We start from the raw sequence: 24996 nt of genomic DNA, 5'->3' as shown, positions 1-24996 counted from the left end.
AAGGAATGGATCTATGGAATCTTAGTGGACATTGGGTTGCGACGCCGGTATTTGGAGAATAAAACCGGTGTAGGGCAGACTTCTATGGTCTGTGCCCTGAGAAAGCAGGGACAAATCAAACTTGGATATACATATAAAGTATTACATACCATGTAAAATGAGTATCTTGTTGGGCAGACTAGACGGACCGTTCAGGTCTTTATCTGTTTACTATGTAATTACAAGTCTCCAGCACTTATGCAGCCCCTATGATTGGTCCAGGGTAGAGGAGAAGTGAATGCTCACCACAGGCCTATAAAAGTACGCTGTACACAAAGACACTCTGGAAAAATAGCCATGCTGGCAAGAGAGTTTCATATCCTTCCCATTGCTCATTTTTTTTACCTGAAGGGGGTGTACTTGCCCCCCCCCCCCCCCCCCCATAAGAACTAATTATTTACAGCTAAGATTCTTTCTTTCATTCATTCTTTATTTCTTCCTTTCTTTTTCTTCTTTCTCTCCGTTCTGTGACCTTTGTAAGACAGTGAGGAATAAACTTTCCTTCCTCCTTTTTCTCTTTTTCTTTTCTTTATATAATTAGTCTGATTACTAATAATTACCAGAGGTACGGATGATAGATTTTGTAAGTTTGCTATTATTTTTCCACAACTTGCTAGTGATATCTGATCCTGTGCTGGTGAGTAATAAAATACTTTTTTCTCTAATTCCTGGACAATTTTTTTCTGTGTTTAGAGAATACACAGCCAGTACAAATTGGTGACCTTCTGACGTTTAGTGGAGTGCTATAATTTACAAGAATTTATTTTTTTAATGATATATGTTTTTTTCTTGCTCCAAGTTTTTTTATTTGGTGTTCATAGTTATCACAGTGGAGATAAGGAATTCTACTGAATGAGTTGTAAGTGAAGTAAAATCCATCAGATCAACAGTGCCCAGGCCCTTCTGTCCCCCAGTTTCACCACGATTCGTAAGTATATAATTGCTATTCTATTAGGGAAGATTTTCTTATCTTATTTGAGCTCTGTTTCAAATCTTAGTTCACATTCTTTGAATTTTCTTTGTTCCTCACGATGCCTGCCTCCCAAATGGTAATAGGAAAGACTTGATGACCTGAGCATGTACACCCTGGAGGAAAGGAGAACCAGGGGTGATATGATACAGACATTCAAACATTAACGGAGACTAGGTGGCGACACTGGTAATTGGAAAACAAAGCCAGTACTGGGCGGACTTCTACGGTCAGTGCCCTGGTCGTCGCTGGATAGATTTTGATGGGCTGGACTGGAGTTTTTCAAGGGCTTCAATGACAACTTCAGAAGTTCTAGAACAAGGATAGTGCCAGGTGAACGTCTACACCCTATGCCCTGAAAACAGCATGGACAAATCAAGATTAGTTGTACATATGTTGTATCACCTCATACCTTATGTAATGATTTTATCTTCTTGGACATACTGGATGGACCATACAGGTCTTTATCTACCACCATCTCCTGTGCTGAATTGTCCTTCAGTCAGCTTCAGCTTTTCTCTGCTTGTTATGCTTCATATACATATCTGACCTTGATTTGTCCTTGCCATTTTCAGGGCATAGACTGTAGAAATCTGCCCAGCACTGCCCTTGTTCTATAACTTCTGAAGTTGTCATCAAAGCCCCTGAAAAGCTCCACTGCTCTCCATCCAAATCTATTCAGCCACGATCAGGGCACAGACCATAGAAGTTGGCCCAGTACTGGCTTTACTTCCCAATTACAGGTGTTGCCGCCTAGACTTCACTAAGGTTCTTTGGATCCATTCCTTCTAAACAGAATTCCTTTGTTTTTATCCCACGCATTTTTGAATTCCATTACCATTTTCGTGTCCACCACCTCCCGTGGGAGGGCATTTCAGGTATCTACCACCCTCTCAGTGAAAAAATACTTCCTGACATTATTCCTCAGTCTTCTAGTGCCTTGGGGTTCTCCTGCCAATACTGGCTCTGCTTTACCTCTTTGCCATTGCCATGGGCTGTCTCGTTTATGTTTATGGCACTCTGCCCATTTTCCTGCTAATATTAGCACTGCTTTTCCCCTCTCCTGGTGCCTATGAATCTTCCTGACAGTATTGGTGCTGCTTTGCCCTTCTCCTTCGATTTGGGATCTTCATTCACCCTTCTCATAGTGCCATGAGGTTTTTCATGCCAGTCTTGGTCAGTAATGCTTGTTGCGCCTCTGACAAATAACTGCAGCAAGTTTTATTGAAAAATGGATGGAAACCCCCACTCCTACATAAGAGAATTGCTCGCCCCATTTGGAAGTGAATGGACTAAATCATCTGGAATATGAAAACAAATCAAGTGGGTTTTTGATCCAAAAACAAATCGAACTAGACATTTTACTGTGCATCTCCTGGAGGTGCACTTCCTACCTGGAGTATTGTGCTCAGTTTTGGAGGCCGTATCTTGCTAAAGATGTAAAAAGACTTGAAGTGGTGCAAAGAAAAGCTATAAAAATGGTATGAGATTTGCGTTACAAGATGTACGAGGAGAGACTTCCTGACCTGAACATGTATACCCTGGAGGAAAGGAGAAAAAGGGGTGATATGATACAGACGTTCAAATATTTGAAAGGTATTAATCCGCAAACAAACCTTTTCCGCAGATGGGAAGGTAGAACTAGAGGACATGGATCGAGGTTGAAGGGGGGCAGACTCAGGAAAAATGTCAGGAAGTATTTTTTCATGGAGAGAGTGGTGGATACTTGGAATGCTCTCCTGTGGGAGGTAGTGGAGATGAAAACGGTAACGGAATTCAAAAATGCATGGGATAAACACAAAGGAATCCTGTTCAGAAGGAATGGATCCATAGAAGCTTAGCAGAGATTGGGTGGCAACACCGGTAATTGAGAAGCAAAGCTAGTGCTGGGCAGACTTCTACAGTCTCTACCCTGAAAATGACAAGGACAAATTAAGGTCTACAAATAAAGTAGCACATACAATGAGTTTATCTTGTTGGGCAGACTGGATGGACCGTACAGGTCTTTATCTGCCATCATCTACTATGTTACTATGAGGGGCATTTTCGAAAGAAACGTCCAAGTTGCGATTTGGATGTCTTTGTAAAATGACCAAATCAGGGGGTGGGGAAAACAGTATTTTCGAAACAAGATGGACGTCCATCTTTCATTTCGAAAATACCAAGGACATCCTTGGATTTGGATGTCCCTTGAGATGGACGTCTTTGACTTTCGGCGATTTTCGAAACCAAAGACGTCCATGTCAAAAACGTCCAAATGCAAGCCATTTGACGTGGGAGGAGCCAGCATTTCTAGTGCACTGGTCCCCCTGACATGCCAGGACACCAACCGGGCACCCTAGGGGGCACTGCAGTGGACTTCATGAAATGCTCCCAGGAACATCGCTCCCTTACCTTGTGTGCTGAGCCCCCCCCCCCCCCCAAAAAAAAAAAAAACCACTACAATAGCCCTAACGATGAATGGGGCATCTAGATGTGGGTACAGTGGGTTTGTTGTGGGTTTTGGAGAGCTCGCTGTTTCCTCCATAAATGTAACAGGTAGGGGGGTATGGGCCTGGGTCGGCCTATCTGATGTGCACTGCAGTACCCAGTAAAACTGTTCCTGGGACCTTCATGCGCTGTCAAGGACCTGAGTATGACATCTGAGGCTGGCACGAAATATTTTTAAAGATGTTTTTTGAGAGTGGGAGGGGGTTAGTGACCACTGGGGGAGTAACGGGAAGTCATCCCCAATTCCCTTCAGTGGTCATCTGGTCATTTTGGGCACCTTTTAGTGCCTTATTCATAAAAACAACACGTCCGGGTGAAAACGTCCAAGTGTTCGTCATGGACGTCCTTACTTTTTTCGATTATGGATCAAAAACATCCAAGTGTTAGGCATGCCCAAGTCCCGCCTTTGCTACGCCTCCGACACGACCCCTTGAAATTTGGACATCCTTGCGACGGACTGCAGTTGGAGACGCCCCAAATCGGGTTTTGATTATACCGATTTGGACGTCCATCTTCCGATTTATGTCGAAAGATGGACATCCTTCTCTTTCGAAAATGAGCCTGTATGTTACCTCACTAACTCCCACTATTATGCATCTGCATGGGTGATTTGAAAATTCAATCATCATCTCTTCCCTGACCAAACTTAGCCCATTTTTATGTAGGTAAAACAAATCATATATTTGTACCAATATATGGCACAGGTGATTTTCAAACCTGCATTTCTATGCTGGTAGGCACATATACAGTTGAATAATGTCCATTAACGTTTGTACATATGATAACATGTATAGGTGCTATTCAGCTGTTTTCATATATGCTCATGATGGACAGAATCATTGGATGCCATTTTCCCTGGGAAATGAATCATGTGACTGGCCTAATTGCTATTGATGTCGTTTCATCAATTTATAGAGTTTGCAGTTTCTACATGTATCTCTTTGTGTGGATAATGGGTTTTTTATTTATTTATTTATTTATTTATTTATTTATTGTATCAAAGTGGCTTACATAGTATTAATAACATGGTTTTTCCAGTGTATGAAGTATTGTTAGTATTGTGTAGAGATTAATTAAGGGAAGAAAGAGGAGGAAGGGATTTATTAGGGTATTTATAGAAGGTGGTCTTTCATAATTTCATAATTTACTTTCATTTCTGGAATTCAGACAAAGGTGGCTGTGATCCAGTTCATCATTCTCCTTATCAGTATCAACAAGTCATCTAAAACAAAGAATAATGTAATCATGTGTTGTCATGTCGGCAGTGATAACTAGAACAAACAAAAGATCCTTAAGTAAATGTCGGCGGAGAGTATAAAAAAGACTCACATACCATCCCAAACTGCATCACAGAGCTCAGTTCTCCCAAGAGACCAACAGACCGATGACCAGAATGGCTTCCCACTTCTTTCCATTGCTCTTAATTGCCTTGATGGTTGGGTCCTACTGTTTGGCTGATCCAGGTAAGTGTTTCAATTTCAGCTAGCCATGATGAGAGTCTGGGTTTTCTTTCAGGAAGAATTTAGAAAGTAGATTGCTCAAGGTTGTCTTTTGGGATGTGTGATCTGTGTGAACAAAGGGACCATGATGGAGCAGGCATTACTACATATTTGCCCTCTCTTCAGCAGGTACCCTCCACCCCACCAGAGCTACTCAGCATCATCCAAACTTCCAATTTCTATTTGCACAAGCAGCCAAACAAATGAGGTCAAAGCAGCTGTGAAGGTGCAGAATGCTCCACCTCCTAGAGTTTAGCCACCATGATCTTAGCAGGGCATTTGTCCCTGCTCTCTGTGGTGGGCTGTTTCTCACCACTGAGGTCCCTGTTGTATTGATCTGTGAGGGAAGGGCTGAGGAGATAAGGCAGTGGGTGTACTATTGGTCTCCTTGTGGTGGGGTGACCTCTCATTACACCCACCAACTCTACTTGCTTTAGCACCCCTCCCTCTTCATTACAGAGGGTGGTTGGTGATGTTCCAGCTACTCTTCCCTCTCAGTTCCAAAAAGCAGGGCTAGCCTTCTCCCTAGGCAGACTTGGATATTCACCTAAGGTGGCAGCATTCAGGGGCTGTGGCACGGCAGGAGAGCATCTTCCTTTATTTATTTTAGTTCCATTGCAACCATCTTCCCACTTTTGCTAAACTATCACCCTACCTTGTCTTGGGCCACTCCAAAGGTACTCAGTGCCTGTGCGGCGCCTTACAGTAAAAGTCCAAACAGAAGGGCTTCAGATATCCTTGGGCCAGACCTTCCAGCAGTGGTTCTTGAAAGTTGGGGATCTGGCACAGTGATGGCCATGGAGGCAGAGGTGGTGGTGGTGGCAAATGTTGCCACTTGGGTTGGGGAGAGGAATGTAGGGAATTCTCAGCCCCCTGGCTTCATTAGGGCTTGTGGTTGCTGCAGGTGCCAGATCCATAGCCCCTGGCCCTTGTTGTTCCTAGATCTATTTTTTCCTGCCATGTTTTCTGGAAGAAGGAATGAAGGAGAAGAAATAAAACTAGAATAACAAGAAAAGGGGGAGGGAGGCACACTCAACTGATGATGATGAATAAATAAATTGAGTGCCCTCAGTATGGGCCTTAAATTGACTGACTGGGTTTGCAACTGGTTGAGTGGAAGGCGACAGAGGGTGGTGGGAAATGAAACTCATTCTGAGGAAAAGGATGTTACCAGTGGTGGGTTCTTGGGTTGGTTCTTTTTAACATTTTTGTAAGCGATATTACTGAAGGGCTGTCTGATAAGATTTGCCTCTTTACAGATGATACCAACATCTGCGATAGAATAGACACCCTTGATGGTGTGAATAACATGAGAAAGGACTTAGTGAAGCTAGAGGAATAGTCTGGAATTTGACAGCTTAGATTTAATGATTAAAAAAATGTAGGGTCCTGCATTTGGGCTGTAAAAACCCAAGGGAACAGTACAGTATAGGGGGCGAAGAACTTTGTGCATGAAAGAAGAGCAGGATTTGGGTGTGATCGTATGTGATAATCTGAAGGTGGCCAAACAGGTAGAAAACGTGACAGCGAAAGCTAGAAGGATGCTTGGGTACATAGGGAGAGGAATGGCCAGCAGGAAAAAGGAGGTGGTGATGCCCCTGTATAAGACTCTGGTGAGACCTCATTTAGAATATTGGGTACAGTTCTGGAGACCCCACCTTCAGAAAGATATAGACAGGATGGGAGAGGAGAGATAAAATAGACATTTAAATACCTATGCAGCATAAATGCACAGATGGGTCTCTTTCAGTTGAAAGGAAGCTCTGAAACGATGGGGCATAGGATGAAGGTGAAAGGGGATAGACTCAGAAGTAACCTGAGGAAATACTTCTTTACAGAAAGGGGGGGTGAATTCATAGAATAGCCTTCCGGTGGAAGTGGTGGAGATGAAAACAGTATCTGAATTCAAGAGAGCTTGGGCCAAGTACATAGGATCTGTAAGGGAGTGATAGGGAGGGTAGAAGGCATGGATGGGCAGACTGGATAGGCCATATTATCTTTACCTGCCTACATTTTTCTATGTTTCTATGTGTTACCAAGCCTCTCTGGCTTCCATTTCCCCGCACTTGTGCAAGCAGCAGAGGAATGGAGAAAATCATTAAAGAAAAATTCCTCTCTGCTTTCTTCAATCTCCAGAGGTCTAAGCAGGGGTGGGGAAGGGGAAGAGAAAACAATTTTTTTTCTCTCCTTGTGTCAAACCAGCACGCAGAGGAGGGGGGGGGGGGATATATAATAAAAGCAAAAGGGATAAAGGACCTAGACCTAATTAGGTTTGCCAACCAGCCAGTTTTCATCCAACCTATCCGGTATTTCAATGGTCAGTCCAGCTGCCAGCAGACCCTCAAAACTGGCAGTAGAAAAGCTGGGGGTTGATCCTGCTACTGAGGCACTTTGGCATCTTCTGCTCTTCCTTCCTCTCCTGGTGCAGTTTCTTGTCCATTGCCTCTGCCCGCCCCACCCACCTTCCTCTCCCAGGTCCATCCATCTCTTCCTCTCCCTGTGCACCTCCCGGGTCCTAAAACGTGCCTTTGCTGACAAGCGGAAGCCATAGTGATTAAGTCAAGCGACTTCTGCCTGCATTCAGGACCTTCTCTCAGCTACATCCCATCTACACGGCAACAGGAAGTCGCCTCATAGAAAGCGGAACACAGCCGATGGAAGGCTCCAAATGCAGGCAGAAGCTGCTTGCTTGAATCAATGCAGCTATTGCTTGTCAGCAAAGGCATGTTTTAGGACCTAGGAGGTGCAGGAGGAGAGGGAGAGATGCAGGAAGGACCTGCCAGGGGGAGGGGAGGGAGGGAGAGAGACAGAAGAAGAGATGCTGTCTGGACCAGGAGAAGAAAGGAGAGGGACTAAAGAGTGCTGAACTCAAGGGGGGAGAAACAGAGAAGGAGAGATGCTGGGTCCACTGGGGAAAGAGAGAGAGAAGGGGGAGGAAAAATGCCGCATCTACTGGGAGAGACTCAAGAAATGCTGAACTCATCAGGGGGAGAGAGAAATGCTGGATCTATCAGGGAAAGGTGGGGGGGGGAGTGAAGAGATGCTGAATTTGCCATGTGGAGGTGGGAGGGAGACTGAAATGCTGGATCTTCCCAGAGAGGGGGAGAGAGAGAAACCAGACTGAGGGAGGGGGAAGATGCTTGACCTGGGGTAGGGGACAGGAGGGGGTGTAAAAAGACCAGTTGGGGGAGAGGGGGAGAGAGATAGGACTCCGGGAGGGAGGAAGAGGTGCCAGCAGACCATGAAGGGGGAGGCAGAGGAGAGACAGGGAGAGATTCTGGCCCCAGAGTGGGATGTGTGGGAGGAAGGGAAGAGAGAGGGGAGGGACAGGAATACCAAAAAGAGATGCTAGGCATGGAGGTAGTATAGGGACAGGGACATAGAAGGGCATTACTGAAGAAGGGAAGAATAGGGACATGGGGAAAATGCTAGAAACAGGGGGAGGACAGGGACGGAAAGGGCAGATGCTGAACTTGGAGGAAGACTTGATGCTGCCTTTGACAAACAATCAAAGCAGTGTAGAAAAAACTAAAAACAAAAAGGAGTAAGAAAAGAACATCAATATCAAGTAGGACAGAGGAAGTCACAAATTAGAGCAGAAAGGGAAGAGAATAGGTCAAGATGGGATGGGGAACAGAGACGACCAAATTGCCTGTCAACAACCTGACCTCCAAAGGGTTAAGGGAGTGCCTGAGAAAACAAGTGTGCTTTAAGAAGAGAAGAACGGAAATGGGGAGTTCCAGAAAAAAGGGGCCAAACAGGAAAATGCTGAGACACGTATAGAGCTAAAATGGGAGCAGTGAACAGAAAATTACTTAGCTTAGGAAGACGCTCAGCCCACTTTAATCAAGACCATGGTCTGATCACGGTCTTGATTAAAGTGGGCTGAGCATTTTCCTAAGCTAAGTAATTTTCTAGGATTACACGACAGCTTTAAAAACTGAAAATATTAAAAAACATTTAAAAATAAGGAGGTTTTTAACTGCCGATGATGATGAAGCCCTAGCCCTCACCTGGAGATGAATATGGTGAGGTGCTTCTAGAGGCGTTTTCCTCCAGTAAAGTGATATATATATGCTTACAAGTTCTTGACTGTGTTTTCACACTTATATGCATAGTAATAATAGGAAACCAGTTCCCTGATATTTTCTTTAGCTTATTTCTAGGATATGCAGCATAAAATGTATTTTACTGTTTTGAGATCGTGCCAGGTACTTGTGATCTGGATTGGCCACTGCTGGAAACAGGATACTGAGCTTGATGGACCTTTGGTCTGTCCCAGTGTCACAATTGTGGTCGTGACCCCTCTCAGACTCACCTTATTTCCGGCTGTCAGCTTCTGAGCTGGCTTCTGTCTGTTCTTCCTGAGTTAGTTCTGTCTCTGTCTCTGTGTGCTGGCTGCTTCCAGCATGGCTCTGATTACTCCACTATACTGCACCTGTGTGTGTTAAGCCTCTCTGTGCTTCAGTATGCTTTCTGCCTGTGTCTTGGTTTGTGTTCCTCTCGCCCTCTGGTGGCCAGAACCGGTGGCTGCCATAGACTTTCCAGACTTGCTTTCTGGTCCAGTCCGGTCCAGATATTCCAGCCCTCCAGACTTGGTTTGAAGTTTGGCAACTAGCCTCACCCTTAGCTGCCTCATGATTCCTGCAGCTGAGTTTCAGCTGCTGATATGTTTATTACCACCTGGAACCTTCTGAGTTTGCCTTTGCATCGTCTAAGGTCCCTGGTTTGTTGGTGCTTTGTTGCACTTCTGCCTAGTCTGGTTTCTTGTTTAGTTCCTTGTCTGTTTCTAGTTATCTGTGTGTAGTTTAGCTTAGGTTTATTTGCTTACTTCCCTAGTCTTGTTTCTGGTCTGTATTCCTTGTCTAGTTTCTGTTTGTCTATGTCTCTTGCTTAGTGGCTGCTCTGCAGCTTTCAGTCCTGTCTCTTGTCTGTCAGTATTTGTACCCTGTTTCAGTGGCTGTGTGGCAGCTTTCAGTTCCTGTCCTTTAGCTTGTCCATTTCCTGCTTTGTGTAGTATTGTCTGTCTGTGGGTCCTAGCCCAGTTTCCTGCCTTGCTGCCATTGTATATTCCTTTCCCCTCTGACTCTCAGTCCCTGTTCAGCCTAGTTGGTATCCACTGCCTGCCCTGTCCGGTAAGTCCTGCCGGCCACCTGCACCCAGGGGCTCAACTCCTGGGGAAGGGCGGTCAAGCGCAGGTGAAGTCTAGCTGTTTCTGTAAGAGTTCTGCCTTGTCTTTGGTGTGGGGTGGTTTTGCCTGCCACTGCCGCTCCTCGGCAGTGGCCCAAGGGCTCACGAACCTAGTTTCTGCCTTGAAAACGTGATACCCAGTATGGCAACACTTCTGTTCTTATATTCTTATGTTGTACTGGATATTATACCTAGGGTCAATCTGGTGGGGGTCATATGGTACCATACACTTCTCTGTCTTTCTTTCCATCCTCTGCTTCCCCACTCAGGCCAATCATCTCTTCACCACTCGCCCTCCTTGGGTATTGCATCTTTCCCCTCTTCCCTCCTCCCAAATCTAGTCTCTCTCCCTTCTGACTCCTCTTTTTCACAGGTCTTGCATCTCTCTCTCTTTCTCCCTCCCTCACCCCACTGTCCTCCACACTTGGTTGTCTTCACGTTAAGTGGCAGCACTTAAGCCAAGTTGCCTCTAGCTGGCCCCAAGTCTGACCCTCTGCCATGTCCTGCCATACAGCAACAGAAAGTTGTATCAGAGGAAGCAGAACGCAACCGAGGGAAGGCTCCAGAGGCAGCCTAACTTAGCTACCGCTGCTGCCAGTGAAGACACACAATTTTAGTGAATGGGAGAAGGAGAGTGAGCAGTACCAGACCTGTGGAAAGGACAAAGGAACTGGAGAGAGAGAGAGAGAGATGCCAACCACAGGAGCAGGGGAACAAAAGAAGGGAAATAATGCATGAAAGGAGGACCCTACAGCATGTGAGCTGGAGGAGGGGTCAAATCAGTGCTAGCATTAGGTGGCAAACAGGGCAGTTGCCTTGGACTCCCATGCCACAGGGGGCCCCAAATCCACCCGAAGCTGAAGAAGGCATAGCTTACAAGTGGGCACTGGAGCCCCCTTCCCAGTTTCTGCCCAGGGCCCCTGCTTATCTAACACCAGCCCTGGGTGCTTGTGACTTGGAAATACCTGATTTTGCCACCCCTAGGTACCTGCCTAGTGCTAGAGTCTGCTATCTTATCTATTTTATTGTGGTTTGACTGCCTTCCCTACTAGCACAAACTTTGCTTATAATTACAACGTATAACAGACAAGACCAATTCAATAAAAGGCAGGGTAAGCTCTGGCAAAGAAACCAAACAGTGACTAAGTTTATATATGAGTCCATACAGGAACAAGATGGCTTCTATCAGCAAACAACAGCCATGGTTTGAACAGATATGGCCAGCCTGAATGGTAAGGCACAGTGGCCCCCAACTGGTAGGAGGTCAGAAGTTCACTCCAGCAAAATTCTCCCAGGAGCTGGCTAACAAATGAACCTCACAGAAAGTAGAGAAATGTGGAGTGGGAGACATGAGGGTGTCATATATGAGTACATTTATGTGAGGGGGGGGGAGAGATGTTGGGTTTTTGGAGGTTGGGGTGTGTGGCTGGCTGTGGTAATGTTAGGGGTAAGGGTGTATGTTTCAGGCTACTTTCAATGCCCTTCTCCCTCTCACATTATTATCCTCTTTCCCTCTCCCTTCCATTCCCTCCACTCCCATACTTCAGTAACCTCCTATACATACTCTCTTGTTCCCTACTTTTCACCCTTTTACTTGCTCCCTGTCTCTCCTTCTCCCATTCTCACCCCTTTTGCACTCCTCTTCCCCCTCCCCCTCTCTCCTTTTCAATCTATCACCTCTTTCCCCTATCCTCTGCTCATTCTATCCCTTTTCCTCCCCCTCTGTACTATTCTCTTCTTTGCTTGTTTAGGTGCTACAGGGTTTTGGGTCCCCATGGTACAAATTTTCAATCCCCTGCTAACCCTGTAATCTTCAGATAGCAGCGCTTAACCTCTCTGCCACCCTGCTGCTACATACCAGCTCATCTTTATGCATGTTTGCATATACACATGGCCACATAAAGACTTTTGAATATTGCCCTGACATTTTATTTTTATTGAGACAAGTTAATATAGCATTAATATTTTGGGATCCTGCAATGTACTTGTGACCTGGATTGGCCACTGTTGGAAATAGAATGATGGATCTTTGGTCTGATCCAGTATGGCAGTTTACAAAGATATCTAATCTGGTAATTAATAAACAAATAATCTTAAACTAGCTTAAATATTGCAGGACTTGATGCCATATCCCAAAAGAGAGTTATTGGGTGTTGGACCAGCGCAATATTCGGAATTCGATGTGGCAGACCTGATATCGGAAAAGCTGAATGCGAAGCAATGAACTGCTGCTTCCGAAAAGGAAAGTGCTACCATCGTTTCCTTGGAGACGGTAATGTGTTTCTTATTTTGCATCTGCTTTTATATTCAGAAAATCATTTAACTGACTTAATAGGGGCCAGGCGCCATTATAATTCAAGATGGCGGCACAGAGAGAAGGATACTGCTGGACACCCGGGGGTCCAGTGGTATGGAGGCTGTCTGGTTGAGCATCTCCCTCACTTTGGATGCCCAATCCAGGAGTGTTTTCACCTGGGATGCCTAGGCCGGGGGCTCCCTCACTCAGAGTACCTAGGCCTGGGGTGCCTGGGTCAGGAATACCCTGGACCACTTAGCCCCAGGGGGTGTAGTAATTTTATTTAGATGGGGTAGAATGTAGGGATCAGGAAGTCCAGTCAACCTTTTTTTTTAATGGCTATCTTTCTATTAGTGCATAAACTAAGCCCTCTCATGACCGATAGAACAGAGATATTTTACTTCCGATGCAGCACATGGTGTAAATTACCATGGCAATTGTTTCCCACTTTCACATGCTTTTCAACGTAATGGTAATTAGCATTCCATCAGTTTATTTCATCTTGAAGAATGTGATAGAACTATGTTCTCTGAAGCTTAGTGCACCATGATAATTCATAGCTTATTACATCGAGCCCCTAGAGGGCATCATATTAAAGCATGAGTGCCATGCCCCTTCCCTACCCATCTTCAAATCTCTGCTTAAAGCTCACCTCTTCAATGCTGCCTTCGGCGCCTAACCACTCGAGATATATAAAATACCCCAATCTATCCACCCTATCAGACTAACTGTTCACTCGTCCTCTAGATTGTTCACTTGTCTTTAGATTGTTTTCTTGTCTTTTAGATTGTAAGCTCTTTGAGCAGGGACTGTCCTATGTTTAAATTGTACAGCGCTGCGTAACCCTAGTAGCGCTTTAGAAATGCTAGTTAGTAGTAGTAGTAAAAGCATGTGAGATAAAACTAAATATAGCTACCCCCCCCCCCCCCCCCGGCAATATAGTACAAATGGTACCAATGGAGGGGGAAAATATACCATAGAAGAAATTCTTCCCCCTCCAGACCGAACTGCAGTTTGAGGACCTAAAGAGTTAAAGGTTAGTAGATAGCAAAAATAGATAATGCTTCACACCCAGCACTTTCATTTCCCAAGGTGCCCCATCCAGTGCTCAGACACCCTCTCCTTATTAGTTCAGTGGAGACAGTCAACAGAACAGAAATCTGTAAACTCTTAGCTTTACTCAAAATCAAAAAGCAAAGGTTAAAGCAACTTATAACACTAATGGCATGCAATCGGGATGACTTCCCTATGTGGAAAGGCTGAAGCGTCTAGGCTTTTCAGCTTAGAGAAAAGATGGCTGAGGGGAGATACGATACAGGTCTATAAAATAATGATTGGAGTGGAATGGGTAGACGTGAATCATTTGTTTACTCTTTCCAAAAACACTAGGACTAGGGGGCATGTGATGAAGCTACAAAGTAGTAAATTTAATACGAATCAGAGAAAATGTTTCTTCACTCAACGTGTAATTAAACTCTGGAATTCATTGCCGGAGACTGTGGTAAAGGCGATTAGCTTAGCGGGGTTTAAAAAAGGTCTGGCTGGCTTCCTAAATGAAAAGTCCATAGATTGACTTGGGGAAATTCCATTACTTATTTCTGGGATAAGCAGCATAAAATGTATTGAACTTTTTTTGGGATCTTGCCAGGTATTTGTGACCTGGATTGGCCACTGTTGGAAACAGGATGCTGGGCTTGATGGACCTTTGGTCAGGCCCAGTATGGCAATACTTATGTACATATGTACAAGGGATTCAGTGAATCCACAGCCCTGCCGTGAAGCTTTGAGTTGAGGGAAATGGTTGGTACTCCTCCAATTTGATATATCAAGAGTATTTGAATCTGTCGATCATCTTAAATTTCTTGAAAAATTAAGTGAGCTGGGTATGGTTGGACCAGTGTTCAATTGGTTTAAGAGTTTTTTTTTTCTTTTAAATCACAGTCATTATGTTTTAAAGAATGGGAGGTGCTCTAATGTCCCTCAGGAGTTCTCCACTTTCTCTGTTATTATTTAATCTCTTTTTGTCTGATTTAGGAGCTATTTCTCTCCCTACGGGTTCTTATCTCGTCATATTTTTGTTTTATTGCCTGTACATTCTGATCAGTTATCAGCCTTTTTCAATATTGATTTATGTATCACTAAGATTAAACAGAAGAAACAAGACATGAACCTCCGCTGGGCTCATAGTCACTTACTTATACCTTATGCAGACAAGATTAATATATTACGGTTTAGTAATACTTTAGCAGAAATCCCTTCATCTGTTCTTTTATCTAATGGAGTACCAGTGATACAACAATCATGAGTTCTTGGGGTTATTTGGGACTCAGCTTTATCCTTTGAGCCCCAGATAAATAGTTTGATGTAGAAGGAATTTTTTTTTAAACTTAAACAATTAAGCAGTGGCCTAAGTTCCATTAGGCAAAAGTAGAGGCTGATCAAAGACGAATCCACCACTATAGTCTAACAGTCTTTATTTAGGACAAATCAAAAAAGGACCCAACACGGGCCGTGTTTCGGCGCATGCGAGCGCCTACATCAGGGGTCAAATAATAAAATCTATGAGTGAAAAACATAAAACAAATGAACATCTATAATGCTATTCAAAAGTATACAGTATAATTAAAAACATGTAAAATAAAGTACCATATGTATAACTAAATCCAAAAATTAAACTAAAGAAATATTAATGTTATAACCACATATAAATGAATATATCAACATATACATTTATAGTTGAAAAACAATGAAAAAATGCATAGGTAAAGCATAATAATGTGAAACAGGAAAAACTAATAAATGAATAAAACAGTCAATAAAAAAACATAAACCTTAATTGAAAAAGTTGTGTTAATGCAAAAAAACTCACCAAATATAAAACATAAAAAACAAACATTGTGTTTGTTTTTTTATGTTTTATATTTGGTGAGATTTTTTGCATTAACACAACTTTTTCAATTAAGGTTCAGCCATCAGTATACAGATAATCTAAATACCTTCACAGCTCCATATAGAACTGAAATAGAGGAGAGATCCAAGAAAAGGAAAACAAGGAGGAAATTATACAAAGCAAAGAAATAAATCTGGAAAAATCCTGGATCTCTCTATAATACAAAGCCTAATAATATCAGAAAGGATTACCAATAGTAATATTCAGGAGACTCTTGGTTTATTTATTTATTTTATTGCATTTGTATCCCACATTTTCCCACCTTTTTGCGGGCTCAGTGTGGCTTACAATACATTATGAATCATGGAAATACAATTTGTTACAACTTGGTTATGGATTACATTGTGATGATATTGATAAGGAGTGTAAACATGGAAAAGCACTGAGACATTGGAAGGAAACAAGGGAGACAAAAAGGGGCAATATATAGCAGGAACACACTTGGTATACATTATCTGTGAGTAAAGGTGTGAGTGTGGTATGATTTCGGGGGATGAGAATACAGGAGTGGCTGTATTGATGCATGACTGAACAATGAGTGTGGGCTTTATGTGTTTTAGTTCTTTCCGTAAATTTTCTCAAAAAGATGGGTCTTCAATAATTTGCGGAAGGTGGTTTGTTCGTAGATCACTTTCAGGTTGCGTGGTAGTGTGTTCCAGTACTGCGTGCTCATGTAAGAAAAGGTTGACGCGTGCAGCGCCTTGTATTTCAAGCCCTTGCAATTAGGGAAGTGGAGGTTGAGGAAAGTTCGGGATGATCTTTTAGCGTTTCTGGGTGGTAAGTCTATTAAATCAGACATGTAGGCTGGGGCTTCACCGTGAATGATTTTGTGGACTAATGTGCATACTTTAAAAGTAATGCGTTCCTTGAGTGGGAGCCACTGTAGTTTCTCTCGTAAGGGTTTTGCACTTTCATATTTTGGTTTTCCGAAGATGAGTCTGGCTGCTGTATTCTGGGCTGTTTGAAGTTTCCTCAGTATATGCTCTTTGCAACCTGCATATAGTGAGTTGCAGTAGTCCAGATGGCTGAGTACGAGGGATTGCACTAGGCTGCGAAAGACGGATCTTGGGAAGAATGGTCTTACTCTTTTCAGTTTCCACATGCTGTAGAACATCTTTTTGGTAGTGTTGTTTGCATGAGTTTCGAGTGTTAGGTGGCGGTCGATAGTGACTCCAAGGATTTTAAATGTTTCTGAGATTGGAAGGTTTAGTTTAGGTGTGTTTATAGCAGTGAATTCATTCGTGTTGTACTGGGAAGTGAGTATCAGGCATTGAGTTTTTTCTGCATTTAGTTTCAAACGAAATGCATCTGCCCATGTGTTCATGATGTGTAGACTTTGGTTGATTTCATTGGAGATTTCTTTAATGTCTTGTTTGAAAGGGATGTATATTGTTACATCATCGGCGTATATATATGGGTTGAGGTTGTGGTTTGATAGGAGTTTTGCCAAGGGGGTCATCATTAGGTTGAAAATGGTTGGTGAGAGGGGTGATCCTTGTGGTACTCCACATTTAGATGTCCATGCAGCAGACATGGACACCTTTTTGCGGGCTCAGTGTGGCTTACAATACATTATGAATCATGGAAATACAATTTGTTACAACTTGGTTATGGATTACATTGTGATGATATTGATAAGGAGTGTAAACATGGAAAAGCACTGAGACATTGGAAGGAAACAAGGGAGACAAAAAGGGGCAATATATAATAACAGGAACACACTTGGTATACATTATCTGTGAGTAAAGGTGTGAGTGTGGTATGATTTCGGGGGATGAGAATACAGGAGTGGCTGTATTGATGCATGACTGAACAATGAGTGTGGGCTTTATGTGTTTTAGTTCTTTCCGTAAATTTTCTCAAAAAGATGGGTCTTCATTATTTCAGGTGTCCATGCAGCAGTTCTCCAACGATAGGTTTAGACCTCATTTTATTATCTACGAAAACCTGAAACTGTGAAGGTTCAAAAAAGACATAGAGAGGCATTTTCAAAAGCAACATCCAAGTTGCGATTTGGACGTCTTTGTAAAACATCCAAATCTGGGAGCGGGAAAAACCGTATTTCTGAAACAAGATGGACGTCCATCTTTCGTTTTGAAAATATCAAGGACGTCCTAGGATTTGGACGTCCCTAGAGATGGACGTCGTTGACTTTTGGTGATTTTCGAAACCAAAAAATGTCCAAATGCAAGCCATTTGGATGTGGAAGGAGCCAGCATTTCTAGTGCACTGGTCCCTCTGACATGCCAGGACACCAACCGGGCACCCTAGGGGGCACTGCAGTGGACTTCATAAAATGCTCCCAGCAACACAGCTCCCTTACATTGTGTGCTGAGCCCCCCCCCCCCCAAACCCACAGCGGCCACACTGCATGCAGTGCAACACCAGAGAAATAGAGATTCATTTCTCCCTGTATTGTGCAAAACATGATGACACTACATATAAATTCCAAAACTGACATATTCTGATCATTAAACTATTTTTTTTTAATGTACCTTTATTTTCTGGCCATTTTATTTTCTAATTGTGCTGGTGTCAGTCTCTGGTTTCTGCTTTCCTCTGTGTTCTCTTAGCTCTCTTTCTAGGGTCTCTAGTCTTGTCTTCACTTCCCTCCTGTCTTTTTAACTTTCCTTCCATCCTGGATATTGATCTTTCCATTTCAATTTTCTTCCATGTATTTTTCTCTCTTTCTATCCACTCAGATTTCACTCCTCCTTCTTACTATCTGGTCCTCTTTTTTAACCAGTTCTCAATCTCCCTCTGTTTGCTCCATCTACCTAGAGCTTTTCAATCCTAATCCAAGCCTTCCAACTGCCCACCTCTTGTCTTCCCCAGCTATTATCCCCCAGTCTGTCACTAACTTTCCCCCTTCTCTCTCCCCCATGTCCAACAAGCCTCCCTCAAATCTAATGTCTACTTTTCCTCTCCCATCATCCAGCATTTGCACCTCTCTCATCATCCCATCCAGATTTATTTTCCTTCGCTCTCTCCCTATCTCCCTCATGTCCAGCAACTCTCTCTCTTCTAGTTCCCACTGTTTCAGCATGTTTTTTTCTTTCTTCCTGTCCTCTTTTGTCCATTATCTCCCCCCTGTGTCTAGTATTTTCTTCCTATGCCCCCTCCCTCATGTCTAATACTTCTCCTTTATATCCCTCTGCCCCCTCATGTCCTGCTGTTTCCCTGCAAGGTATTCACTGAATTCTGAGAGAACCCCAGCAATACTAGCAAGCTGAGGGAACATTTATAATGGTTAACTTCAAAAGTTGGCCAGAAAAAAAATATTTGAATATCAACTTCTTTATTAAAGTTCCAATTTTAACCAGTGGCTCTCGTATTTTTACAGATCCAGTTTAAGAATGACTGTTGTAACCATCATGCCAAGTGTCCCTTCGATCCAGCCAAGCCTTGAAGACAACCTAATATCTTAGCAAAAAGTAAAATATTAAACATTAAATTAAAGGAAAATCAAAATAAAATTAATTCTAGCAGATGATGTATTTTATTGTCATATATAAATTGCTTCAACAATAGCATATTTTAGAATTATACAATTCACCCAAGTGAAATCATGGATTTTACATTTTAACGGTTTACTTTGTTTTTTTTTTTTTTATTGCAGTATTTTCATTGTATTTCTTGTTAGGAATTTTAGAAAAATAACAAAAAATGAAAAAGAAAATGTTGGGTCCCTGAAGAAAATACCCCAAAACCCTTCCTGAACCCTCTCCTCTGATATCTGCGCCGACCCTCTTACCCTATCTGTGAGTCTACAAGCTCTTCAAAGGGAAAGAATAATCCCTGGTCATTTCTACCACACGAATGTGATAACAAAAGTGATACTGGCTGACCAGAGACTGAAGCCATTTTGAATATGAGCTGTACAAAATGACACCAGCCTACCAAAAGGAAGCCAGTATCATTGTTATAAGACAGATATTCAAAGGCCAGATTATGTATATTGGTATTTAATGTACTGCCTTTAATGCAAGGCAGATTCAAGCGGTTTACAAACTATAAATTAATAGCAGAAAGGAACTCCATGAAAATAATAGGATAGAAAGACAAGAAGACAACCCCAAAGAGCTGAGGGTCACAGGTAATAATCTGAAGATCCCCCCATGCCTCATACTGTCCATGACCCACCAAACGAATGAGTGAAAAAATGTGTCTTCAGAGCAGCCCTAAATCTATAGGAGATTTCCAGCCAAAGGGAGTGCATCCCAAAGTGCCGGCACTACAAAGAAAATCTTTTTGCCGTCTTAACCAGATAGTTATCTTGGTATCGGTGTCAATACATGGATAAAATCTGGCTCTTTCCCTGGACCACACTAATAGTCTGGATTTTCAGAGGCATTATCCTGATTATGCCACTGAAAATCCAGATATGAATGCTTCCTAGATAAGTCACACTGAACACAGGGCCCTGTGGTTTTAATTGAAAACTAGCTGCCTGCTTTTCAGTTAAGAAAGGAAAAGATTATTTGTCATTTAAACATGCCACCTATTTTCGATCAATATTTTCTTTTTGAAGTATCTTTTAATATCTAATGTGCCTAATGATCATTCGGGGACATCTCCCAAAACCAGTTTGTGATAAGTGTATTGAAGTTATTCATAAAAGTGAAAAGCAGACTTCGATTTCAGCAGTTATAAGGAAACTGGGGCCACTTTTATAGACATTAACCTCTAGGTGCTGGAGTAGCATTTCATTTCATTGATTAAACTTATAACGTGCTAGCTCACTAGGGACAAAGCCAGTGATGAAATTCGAATATGAATAGGACAGACACGTGGAGAAGCATTTTCGAAATGACGTCTCAGTCCGACTTAAGACGTTTTGCAAAAAACGTCCAAAAAACAGGAAAGAAGGTCATTTTTTAAAAAGAAATATTGTCTTGAACAATGTTTTGTGATTTGGATGTTTTGTTTTTTGATCCATTTTCAAGCAAAAAAAACATCCAAGTGCAAAACACACAAAATCAAGCCAATGGGATGTAGGAGGAACCAGCATTTTTAGTAGACGTCCCGGGAAAGCAATAGGGCATCCTAGAGGGCACTGCAGTGGACTTCATAAAATGCACCTAGGTGCACATCTCATCATTGCTCCCTTATCTTGTCTGCTGAGCCCCCCAAAACCCACTACTCCCAACTGTACACCACTACGATAGCCCTTACGTGTGAAGGGGGCACCTATATGTGGGTGCAGTGGGTTTCTGGTAAGTTTTGGAGGGCTCACAGTTTCCTCCACAACTGTAACAGGTAGAGAGAGGTATGGGCTTGGGTCCACCTATCTGCAGTGCACTGCACCCACCACTAGACTACTCCAGGGACCTGCATGCTGTTCTAATGGACATGAGTATAACATCTGAAGTTGGTATAGAGGCTGGCAAGTAATGTTTTTAATCACATTTTTTTGGGGTGGAAGGGAGCTAGTGACCACTCGGGGAGTAAGGGGAAGTCACCTCTGATTCCCTCCAGTGGTAAAATGGTCATTTAGGGCAACATTTTGTGCCTTATTCGTTATAAAAACAGGTCTAACTCAAAACGTCTTAGTGTTAGTCTTGGATGGTTTTTTTCTGTTTCATTATGGCTGAAAAACGTTCACATGTCAGGAATGCCCAAATCCCACCCTTAACACACCCCTGACACACCCTCTTGTGGTCTGAACGCACTTCTGATGGACTTCACAGAAAAACGTCTAAACATTGGTTTTGAAAATACCAATTTGGACAGTAATCTGAGAAGGTAGGATCACTCTGCAATTGAAGGCTTTTTCAGAATCCAAGCCATCACTAGCACTGATGTGCCCTTGGCATTACGCTTCCCAATCACTAATAACGGTATCCAAACGTTGACCAATGCCTGTCTTCCCTGAACAAAGCCCACTTGCTCCAGTTCAATCCGTGTAGGCATAAACTGAGTCAATCTGTCAGCCAGGATCTTCGCACACATTTTCAAGTCAATGTTCAAAAGTGAAATCGGGCAATAGGATTCCGCATACACAGGATCTTTGCCTGGTTTGGGCAAAATTGTAATTGTTGGATTATTTGTAGTAAATAATTAGCAGATTTTATACACACAGCTTCAGCTTTAGAAATGTTAATTTCTTTTCTTCATCTCTCTCATACACCCCAGAATAATTCACTGCTGAGTCACTTTAAAGTTGAAGTAACAAAACATCTGTTTACTCACAGTTTGTAGTTAGATTATATTCAGACAGGCTTATATATACATAATACTATACATTTGGATTATCAGCTCTTTCCATGTGCTTAGATGGTAATGGATGCTCACACCACCATAGATCCTCTCAGCTTAGGAGAGATCATGAGCACCATGTGCTGTGCCTAACCCCCACAGGAAGTTGCATGGGTGTGACCTCTCTAAGCAATTTACATCAGAGGTCACAGAGTAATCACAGAGAAAAAATTGGTGACAGGCAATGCATGTAAAATACAATACATTATTCCAACAAACCCCTTCTCATGCATAACTGTCATGCAATTATTAATTCACACAAAGTCCAAACTTTATACGCAGATTCTCAAAACGTTCTCTGGGTAACGGTTTGGTCATGATGTCAGCTGTCATCTCACTGGTGTGACAATAGTGTAGACTGATGACCCCTTCTTTCGCCAGCTCTCGCACGTTGTGGTATTTCGTTGCGATGTGCTTGGTGCGTGACTGAACCTTGTCATTCTGTGACAGTCTGATGCAGCTTTGATTATCTTCCATTATCTGGATTGGTCTCTGCTCAGCTATTCCAAAATCCAGCAAAAGTTTTTCAATCCACATCAGTTCTCTGCATGCTTCTGATACAGCCACATATTCAGCTTCTGTAGAAGACAGACTCACAATACTTTGTTTATGACTGGCCCATGAAATTTGTACATTTCCATACATAAACACATATCCACTTGTGGATTTATAATCAGAATGATCCCCTGCCCAATCTGAATCACAGTAACATATTAGTTTTGGATTACTATTGGCTGAAATCTTTAATTTACAATCAATGGTACCTTTTAAATACCTTACCATCCTTTTAACTGCAGTCCAATCTGATTTGGTAGGTGAGCTGACCCTTCTGCTCAAAATTCCTACTGCATTTGCTATATCAGCCCTGTATGTGGTAGTCAGATATAAAAGCTTACCTATGGCTGATCTATATTGGATGTTATCTGGTAAAGGTTCTCTTACTGTTTCATCCTTCAGAAAATCAGTGATCATGGGAGTGCTTACAACTTGGGCATCTTGCATACCTAAACTTTCAATAAGCTCATTTATTTTCTGCTTCTGGCTTAGAAGATAAGAACCATCATTTTGTTTCTCAATTTCTATACCAAGATAGTATGACACATTACCAAGTTCTTTTATCTCAACATTCAGGTTTAAATATTTTACAATGTCCTTGTACTCTTGCTCACTTTCGCTTGCAATGAGCAGATCATCAACAAAAGCTAAAATGTATGCATATTGTCCATTTCTGCACCTAGTGTACAAGCATTTATCTGCTTCACCTTGCTTAAATCCTAAATTTGTCAATATTTCATGCAATTTGTCATTCCAACATTTTGCACTTTGCTTTAATCCATAAAGACCTTTGTTTAATTTACACACTAGCTGTCTTTGTTTTGTATTTATGAAACCTGTTGGCTGTTCCATGTACAAGTCTTCAGTTATATCTCCATGAAGAAATGCTGTTTTCACATCAATGTGGTTGACTTGCATGCCTTTTGAGACTGCAATGCTCAGAAGTGTTCTAATTGTCGTGTGTTTCACTACAGGTGCAAACACTTCATCAAAATCTTCTCCATATTTTTGAAGATATCCCTTTGCGACTAATCTGGCTTTATACCTTTCCACTTTTCCTTGTGCATTCCTTTTTAACTTGAATACCCATTTGCATCCTATAGCTTTCTTGCCAGGAGGTAATTTTGTAAGAATCCAAGTATTATTTTTATGCAATGCATCAATTTCTTCTTGTGCAGCTTTACGCCATTCAGCAGCTTCTTCTGCTGGCATTTTCTCAATCTCATCCCATGTTAAGGGCTCTTGAGCTTCTGCTGACTTTGTTAGGTAAGACAGTCTTGGGGGCGGAACACCTTTGTTTTCCCTGGATGAGCGTCTGACAACAGGTTGGTCTGACCTTTCCGCATCCTCTAAATCTGAGAGTCCTTCTCCAATTGATTCACCTTCTCCAACTGTACTGTCTCCTGCAATGATCCTTTCTGTGTCTGCTTCCTCTGCCTGTTCCTCATTAGATACAGATGAGTTGCTTTCAGACATCTGCCTTGGTATGGCATTTATATACACTGGCATGTCTATTATGGTTCTAGTTTCATATTCTGGATGATAAGGCTCATCTGGGATAATCCAGCCTTTATCAACCCTTTTGTTTTCATCAAAATATGTAACATGTCTTATGCCAACAATGCCAGTTTTCAGATTCAAAATTCTATATCCTTTGTGTCCTGGAGCATAGCCAACTAAAATGCCCCTTTCTGTTGTGGAATCCAGCTTATGCCTTCTTTGCTTTGGTACATGAGCATATGCTGTACTTCCAAATGTTCTTATGTGTGACAGGTTTGGCTTCCTACCATGCCATATCTCATGTGGTGTGCGCTCAGCGCCTTTAGTTGGCATTCTGTTTTGTAGGTACACTGCTGTGAGAATGGCTTCCCCCCATAGTCTTTTAGGGAGATTGCTATCTGACAGCATACATCTGGTCATTTCCACAAGTGACCTAAATTTTCTCTCTGCAACAGAATTTTGCTCTGGTGTATAAGCTACTGTTGTGATATGCTGAATGCCTTCTTGTTCTAGAAATGTGCGCATGCTTTGTGAAGTGAACTCACCACCATTATCGGTCTGAAGAACCTTTGGTTTTCTTTCAAATTTATTGCTCACCATGGCTACGTATTTCTTCAGCATATCTGTGACTTGACTTTTTTCTTTCAGCAAATAGGCCACACAATATCTAGAGAAATCATCCAAGAATATTAGCACAAATCTGTTATTTCCCAATGATGGGATATTAAACGGTCCACATAAGTCACTGTGTATTAAGTCCAGTACTTTATTACTCCTATTTTCTGTGTATGCAGGAAATGAGGGTCTCACACCTTTTTGAGTAACACAGTCTATGCATTTCTCCATTTTACCAGTACCTGCACTTATCTGAATGCCAGTGGCAAGTTGCTTACTGTAAAGATCCTGGATCACCTTAAAATCACGATGTCCCAGGCGGCGATGCCAGATTTCCAGACTACATTTACCATCATTCTTCCTTACTTGCGCCAGATGTGAGGCTTCACCTGAAATGCTCAGTTTATAAACATCATTATGCATAAAAGCTTCAGCATACACTTCATCATTTTTAGAGATTGTGCACTTACTGTTTTCAAAATGAATCGCAAATCCCTTCTTATCTAATGTAGATACACTAAGCATATTGCAAACTGCTTGGGGAATATACAAGACATCACTTACAGGAATTTCTTTAACTTCATTAGACACTTTGCATTTTAAGAATCCAATGCCTTTTGCTTGGATCTGAGTA

At 42.3% G+C, this 24996-nt stretch overlaps 1 long non-coding RNA gene across 1 annotated transcript; it reads left to right on the top strand.

The window, feature by feature from the left end:
- Nucleotides 1–843: 843 nt before the first annotated feature.
- LOC115471429 lies at nucleotides 844–18862 on the top strand. Its single transcript, XR_003942327.1, has 4 exons — nucleotides 844–967; nucleotides 4667–4962; nucleotides 12305–12460; nucleotides 18778–18862. It is a non-coding gene; the product is annotated as an uncharacterized LOC115471429 (long non-coding RNA).
- Nucleotides 18863–24996: the final 6134 nt, after the last annotated feature.

The sequence above is a fragment of the Microcaecilia unicolor genome, chromosome 5 (genome assembly GCF_901765095.1).
Source record: "Microcaecilia unicolor chromosome 5, aMicUni1.1, whole genome shotgun sequence".
In the NCBI taxonomy this organism is placed as follows: Eukaryota; Metazoa; Chordata; class Amphibia; order Gymnophiona; family Siphonopidae; genus Microcaecilia; species Microcaecilia unicolor.
This window is presented reverse-complemented; position numbering and strand designations above follow the sequence as displayed.